Source organism: Rhinichthys klamathensis, unplaced genomic scaffold, assembly GCF_029890125.1.
Source record: "Rhinichthys klamathensis goyatoka isolate OS25496 unplaced genomic scaffold, OSU_Roscu_1.1 h1tg000029l_1, whole genome shotgun sequence".
NCBI classification, from domain to species: Eukaryota; Metazoa; Chordata; class Actinopteri; order Cypriniformes; family Leuciscidae; genus Rhinichthys; species Rhinichthys klamathensis.
In genome coordinates, this window is record NW_026606579.1 from 1,325,933 (window position 1) to 1,334,345 (window position 8,413).

The following is an 8,413-nucleotide window of genomic DNA, read 5'->3' on the forward strand; positions in this document are numbered from 1 at the left end:
TACCTAATGAAAAACCGATGCTGAGCTATACCTGTTACACGTAAAATCTCTTCAAACTTTCTGGTTAGGCTTTCTCAAGCTGACATCAAGTTTGTCTTGACAAACTTTTTTTTTTAATCTGTTTTCTTAAGCTTAGAAAATATTATGTAACCTTTTTGAGAATAGGCCTGGAAGTTTTTGTCTTTAGGCTCATTAAGGTCTGATTTAATAACCAGATTTCCATGTAACAACCACTGAAAACTTAAAATTACAAAGAGCCAGCTCAACAGTAGAGACCTCAGCTACTTAACTATTATTGTGGTGTGTTGTTTTGTTAATGGATAAAGTAATGCATAATCTAATTGTAAAGTATTACTACAACTACTGTACTAAATGTAAATGTGTCTGTTTTTGTCCCAGAAAGGTGAAGATTTCACATAGGCCTACTCCAAATATGTTATTTAACATGCACCTATTTCTGAGATGTAGACATTTGACTTTTGTCCTTCCTAAAAAAAAACATTGTTCAATCAATCATACATTTTTGTATGTTGATTGAAATGTTTAAATTATTAAAAATAGTTCAAGACAGCAATATTGACTGTTGACTGTAAATATAGGCATAGTTCCAAATGAATGGATTCTTTTTTTATAAAACATCTTAAACTTTGCATTTGATTTGAATATGATTGAGGCATACCCATTGTGAAATCCACACTAATTGGCTGCTTTGAATATTATTCAAACAACATTTAAGGGTTTTAGAATGATTTGATTTGCTTTGCTTAATAAATAATACAAAGTACCTTGAATCTGACCATGTCCAGTCATATCATGTCTGCCAATTAAGGCTACAAATGTATTTTTAGTAACTTTCAGCTTTTGTTATATCAGAACTATACATCAGAACTCTGTTTTAAAAAAACATAAATTCACTACTTATGCTGTTAGCACTGAACAAAAACTGCGGCGTTTTGAGCAGTAAGTGGATTCTGAGTTCTGCATATTCAAAAATCATCTCCTAAACAATTATGTAAATAAAAAAAAATATTGTACAGTAAGCTTCATTGATTATAACATAACTTTGTGAGATTGCGATGACAAAAATGAGAAGGTTTTTTAGTGCTTACCAAGGGAGCGCTCTTTGCGCCATGTCAAACCCTGCATACAATATAATAATTATTATTTATTATTATTTATTTGTAGAAAAAAGACAAAAGGGACAATACATATTAATGAACATTTTTCACAAATGTAAATATGCCATATTATAGCCATAGGCTAATTTCCATCTGCAGACCCCTAAGCAGGTAGATGTTACACATAAATACATACAGACACACTATGCACAGGCTATATACAGAGAAGCAAGGACAGTAACAGTGATCACAACATATTAGGACAAGCCAAATTACACAGACCCTTTTTACACAACCCATGCTATACTAACTCCTATTACACAACCCATATCACACTAATAATTCTATCCCCTTTATATTTATAACACACTAACTCTATTTTACATCTGATATATAAACTTATGATTACTAAACATGCTCACATATTTGTGTGTCCCTCAACCATACTTTTAAACGACTCCTAAAAATAGGAAAACTTGTGCTTTCCCTCACTGATTGAGGAATACTATTCCAGGAGCTCACCCCCTGATATGATAGAGCGTTCTGTGAAAAGGCGGTCCGCCTAAACGCCAAGTCACAGTCACCTCTCATAGTGGCTCTAGTCACTCGAGACCCGACAGCACTGATAGACTTTTGTTTAATAAAATCACTTAATGGTGGAGGCGCCAGACCATGTATAACCTTATAGATTAGACAGGCTGATTTAAATAATTTGAAATTCGCAAAATTTAAAAACTTATATTTATCTAGAATATTACAATGATGATATGACGAAGGTTTCTTATCTAATATTTTCAATGCTCTTTTGTAGCATACTTAAATTGGCCCAATAGCAGCATGACTCGTATAAGACATGACAATTAAGACATATATCGTATAAGACAATTATTATTAATAATTAATAATTAGTTACATTTATATAGCGCTTTTCTGGGTACTCAAAGCACTTTACATGGAAGGGGGAATCTCCTCAACCACCAATATGCTTTTTCCCGTTAAATTTAACAGTGGTTTGTGAACATAGACGCTTTAATAACAGATCATTTATCTGAAGCTGGGATGTGTAGGTTGTGCAGTGACACGTAACCTGAAACCATTTCAAGGAAATCTATTTAAATGTGTTTTTAAAGGGGAAGCAGATCTTCTTAGCCTTACCCTGGAGTTGGTTCAACCTCCACCTGTTACTAGTATAACCATTCAGATGCCAGTAGTAAAGTTAATGCTTAAACTCCAGATTGATTCACATTTAGATCTCATTTAATCTGGCTTGGTAAAAATTAATTAACACATCAAGGGAATATCCATGGCAAATAATTGTGTATAAATATTTTTTAGTCAGGGTTTTGGACCTGTAAATTGTTCACGGTCAGATTTTTACATCCTCAGGTTGACAGTACCTTTTTAGAGCTCATCATGCTTCATTTTTATGCTTCTGTGTGCAGCTTTGTTTTAAGTACAGGGAAGTTCATTTTCAGCTTAAAGGAGCTGTATGTAAGAAATGTATTTCAATTAATCATAAAATGGCCCTGATGTGTCTCTAGATATTAAGAAATCATGTTCATTTCAAATACTTATATCACTGACAACAGTAGTACGGCCACGATATTGTCATTTAAAAAGTAAAGTTGCAGCCCTCAACTGATGTTGATGTTGTCATCTTGTGTTTTGGCCTGAAGCCCCACCCTCCACCTATCTACCAATCACGAAGTCAGTAGTGTTTCGGCATCCGGGTTGCCAGCTCTGCTCTAGTTGAAAGCTCCTTGTAGCAGCCTATGTTCCTGCTGGATCCTGCAGCCTATCTGGCAACCTCGAGTCAGGGGGGAGGGGATGCACCGCTCTACAGTAATTTGAAAGTGATTGCAGTACCATTTTTGGCCACAATCTTACATACAGCTACTTTAAAACAAAACAATAGATTCTAGACTTATTTAAAAGAAACACTTGACTACGATCTAAAGTCTTCATTAAATTGATGAAAAAGACATGCAATTGTTTATTAGTATGAAGATTGGACCCTGAGAGGGTGCTGTTTCCCTCACCCAAACTGCATTGTAGGATGGTTTCCCACCTTCAGTTCCTCCAGCGAGGCACACTGTTCCATGATCAGTTCCACAACTGAGTCTGTGCTGTCTCTCTCTGCCTGCTCACCGGCAGGACAAGACACTGCAGTGAACATAAACACTGATCAGTGAACACAAACAGAAGCTTGAATCTTATTGGTTCTTGCGGAAGCTCAAATCAGAGCCCTTGAAAAATTCTTTATCACTTCCCAGAATAAAATGCTGCAGTAAATGTCATCAGCGTAGTAATCAATGCACATTATGCGTTAATAGTTGCGTGGACTGTCTATGGAGGAGGGACAGAAATCTCTCAGATTTCATTAAGTATCATTTAAAATTGATTCAGGAGCAGACAAGTCTATCATGACAGAGACAACATACAACGGCTTATGCCAAAAGCCTTAACTTAAGCCAATGACAACTCCGCTGCAGAGTCCTGGGGGGTGGGGGTGGATTGCTTACAAAATAAATTTATAGCTAGAACCCAACTGAAAAGAAGCAAGAAAACACTAGACTGCTATTTTAGCTATTTTTATTTCATTCTCCCCACTCTGGATGACCTTTTTCACAGGTTAGCCGGAAGCACTGTGTTCTCCGGCCTGGATGCGACTGGCAGATCCCTTTGGATGAGAAGAGTGCCAGACTCACAACATTCATTATGCCACTAGGGAGATTTTGCTTCAAGAGGCTTCCATTCAGCATTACGTTGGCAACAGAGATTTTCCAAAGGAAAATGTATGAGCTATTGAGTGGCCATCAGGGCACCATTGTATATATGGACAACATCCTGGTGTGTGGGTCTATGATGGAGGAACATGTCTCAAGACTTAAGGTCCTGGACAATATACGAAAGTCAGGCCTAATGCTTACATTTGACATTTTAGTTATTTAGCAGACGCCTTTGTCCAAAGCAACTTACAAATGAGGACTAAAGCAAGCGAGTCATCATGAAGAGGCAAAAGCAAGGCAAGAAGTGCTCAAAATACAAAGTTCAGGCATTGCTCAGAGTAGCATAAGCCAGACAAGGGAGGATTAAAGGAAAAGGAACGTTTTATTTTTTTTTTAATTTAAGAGGTTAAGTGCTCACAGAAGAGATGAGTTTTCAGCTGTCTTTTGAATGCTGTCAGGGATTCTGCATTCCGGATGAGGGTGGGGAGATCATTCCACCATCATGGAACCGTGAATGAGAATGTTCTGGAGAGTGAGTTTGTGGCTCTCTGTGATGGTACCACGAGCCGTCGCTCATTTTCCGATCGTAGGCTTCTTGTAGGGATGTAGACTTGTAGGAGCGAGTGAAAGTAGGAGGGAGCTGAGCCTGTGGTAGATCTGTAAGTAAGCGTCAATGCCTTGAACTCTATGCGAGCAGCGAGTGGTAGTCAGTGCAGAGAGAGATGAAGAGAGGTGTGACGTGGGCCCTTTTGGGCTCGTTGAAGACAAGACGAGCTGCAGCATTCTGAATCATTTGTAGAGGTTTAGTTGCACATGATGGAAGTCCAGTCAGAAGAGCATTGCAGTAATCAAGCCTAGAAATGACCAGGGCCTGGACGAGAAGTTGTGTTGCATGCTCAGTTAGGAAAGGCCTGATCTTCCTGATGTTGTGCAGTGCAAACCTGCATGATCGAGCGGTCTTTGTAATGTGGTCTGTGATGTGAAGGTCAGCTGGTCATCAAATATTACTCCATTTCAGACCGATCTTGATGGGGTGATTGAGGATGAATCTAGCTGGATGGCGAAATCGTGCTGTAGAGACTTGGCAGGGAAGACGAGAAGCTCAGTCTTTGCCAGGTTGAGCTGCAGGTGATATTCCTTCATCCATTCCAAGATGTCCGCCAGACAGCTTGTGATACGTGCAGCTACTGTGGGATCATCTGGTTGAAATGAGAGGAAGAGCTGTGTCATCAGCATAGCAATTGTAAGAGAAACCATGTGCCTGTATGATGGGTCCCAGTGATGTGGTGTAGATGGAGAAGAGGAGGGATCCAAGAACTGAACCCAGAGGAACCCCTGTGGTCAGTTGATGTGCTTTGGATACCTCGTCTCTCCATGCAACCCTGAAGGACCTACCAGTGAGATATGATTCAAACCAGTGGTTTTTCTGTGATGCCCAGTGATGAGAGGGTGGGCAGAAGGATCTGATGATTCACAGTGTCGAAAGCAGCAGACAGATCCAAGAGAATGAGAACTGATGATTTGGAAGCAGCTTTTCACGATCCGTGGGGCTTCTGTGACCGACAGTAATGCAGTCTCAGTTGAATGTCTTTTCTTGAAGCCAGATTGGTTGACATCCAGCTGGTTATTCTGAGACAGGAAAGATGATACTTGATTAAAAGCAACTCGTCTAAGTGTTTTCACTATGAATGGTAGGAGAGAGACAGGTCTGTAACTCTCTACGAGTGATGTTTAATGTTGGCTTGTAGAATGTGTGAGGGAATGGGATCTAGAGGGCAAGTAGTAGGATGACTGGAGAGGAGAAATTTAGATACTTCTGCCTCGGTTAGAGGAGAGGAGGAGGAGAGAAGATTTCTGGCTGTGGGTGCGGGTGGTCTGGGTTCCTCTGTGTGTGGAGCTGAGAACTAACTGCTGAGAACTACCTGCTGATAGTTGTTTTGTTGGTGAAGAAATTAACAAAATCATCAGCAATTAAAGAGGAGATGGGTGGTGGTGGAGGTCGACAGAGGAGAGAGTTGAATGTCTTGAAGTGTTCATGTAACCAGCAAAAGTACAAATTGAGATAAATTTCCTAGGACACAGAATCAGCGGTGAAGGTATTTCTCCACATCCAGACAGAGTTGCAGCAATTACTGCTCTAGAACCACCTCAAAATCAAACTGAACCAAGAAGGGTACTTGGAATGGTTAACCTTTAGTGGGAAGATACTTGCCCCCATCTTTCAAGTGTGCTGGACCTCCTGAATGACTTGCTGAGAGTGACAAGGCTGTGTGGGCCAGAACAAGATGAAGCTTTCAAAAAGGTAAAATCTTTGATCTCTTCCACGCCTGTGCTTCAAGTTTTTTATCCTAATTTGCCAGTGATGGCGGTAATGCAAGCAGTCATGCCTGGGTGGGGTCCTCCTGCAAGAGTATGAAGGGGGCCTCAGGCCTGTTGCCTTCTCTTCACGCACCCTGACTGAGGCAGGAAAACGATACGCTCAAATTAAAAGGAGTGCCTGACGAGTGTATGGGCCTCTGAGTGTTTTTTTCAGTATCTGTGTGGTCTGGAGACATACAGGCTGACAGTTCACAAGCCACTGGTCACCATGATAAACAGTATGGATTTGGATAAAGTTCCACTTCGCTGCTCATTTGATGAAGTTCAAACCTGTGGCTGAATACATGCCTGGCAGGTGACATGCCTAGTGGTCACAGATGCTTTATCAAGACACCCAAAGCCAGGTACAGTCGAAACGGGACTGGAAGCCGATATCAGAGCTCACATTAGTGCCATGAAGGAAACTAAAAAGAAACCAGTGTTCAAGCGAATCAAAGCTGAGACTGCTAAGGATCATACTCTCCAACTAGTTAAGGGCTACATAGAAAGAGCCAAACCTGCCAGAGAGGATTCCTGAGTCACCTGAATGGCGTCATAAGAAAACAGAATCAAATAGTCATCCCTTCAAGGTTGCGAGTGGAAATCCTTGAAAGAATCCACCATGGGCACATGGGTCTGACTAAGAGCAGAGAGTGATAAAGGGACGCCATGTGGTGGCCACACATCAGCAAAGCTGTGAAGTAAAAGGTTCAGTGTCCTTACTGTAACCATTTCATATCCTCAGCCCATGAGCCGCTTATCACTACACCCTTGACTGAAACTTGCAGCTAACCTATGCGAGTTGAACTCAAGTTGGCTGGAGATTTTCTCTCTCACCCAAAAACATCCAACAAAGCAATCTTTCAAAAGCTCATCAGCATCATTACGAGATTTAGAATTCCTGAGCAAATCTTGACCGATAATGGGCTGCAGTTTAGGTCCTAGTTGTTCGCTGACTTTACTCGAAGCATATGAGATCACAAATAACTTCAAGCCTGCAAATCCTCAGGCGAACGGGATGGCGGAATGAGCCATGAAAACTGGAAAGACAATTCTCAGACAGGAAAATCTGGCACTGGCTTTACTTTTCTATAGAGACACCGTAAGCTCAGGACCATGGTCCCAACGTTCAAACAAAATCTGGAACCAAGATGTCCTAACATCATAGTTAAAGTTAATGATGCTAAAGCCAAGGGCACCAAAAACAGGACAACAGGAGGTACTCAGGGAGACCTCTTCCATCTTTGTAGAAGGGAGACAAAGTGCGTGTGTACTATATAAATATAGTTTACAGCATTATCTAAGATAGATTTTTTTTTATCCTTAAAGGGGAATACTTCAGGATTTAGCATTAAGCTTTGTATCAGTAGAAAACCAGTTAATATTGTCGAATTACCGTCACTATTTCTCTAAGCTAATACATTATCTAGGCTAATCCATAGTAACACTAAAGGTTTATAAGGGGGGGGAAGCATGGTAATTCGAAAATACTACTGGTTTTCTACTGATACAAAGCTTAATGCTAAATCCTGAAATATCCCTTTAAGGATAAAAAAAATATATCTTAGATAATGCTGTAAACTATATGGGGAGCCCTTAATTACAGGTTAAAGGTTACAATTAACAACAGAGCCCAAATTATTCAATTTAGTTTCTATTTATTTTTAGATATAATGATCAACACTAAAAAAAAAACATGTACTGTAAATTGCACATAAGGCAGGTTTTGAATTAACTTCTAAATCTAATTATAAAGTACATCTACTGCAATTCATCTTTGAAATATAATAATTTACACATTGGCTCTCATAAATTGTTTCATGACAAATTGATTTAAACATACATTAAATAATCAAGACATTACTAACAGGTTAAGTAAATATAATGAATAGGCTAATATAGTGCATATACAAAATGCTTCTCTCTAGAGTTCATTTCCCTAGCGAAGAAACCTGCTGTCGACACTAAATGCCTGAGGTAAATGTAATGCTACATGAGATATTATTCTCAACCTGTTTTATTGATATATTTCTGCAGTTGAAACACTGGTTGAGAGATGTAAACAGAGTAATCGTCTCTTCTTCAGCACTTTTTACTGGTAGAGAAAACAATGTTGCAATGCCGTGTACACCTCCTTCTGGTAGTATGAAGTAACTAGCTAATTGAGTAGATTTTCATTGAATACTTTTTTTACTCTTACTCAAATAA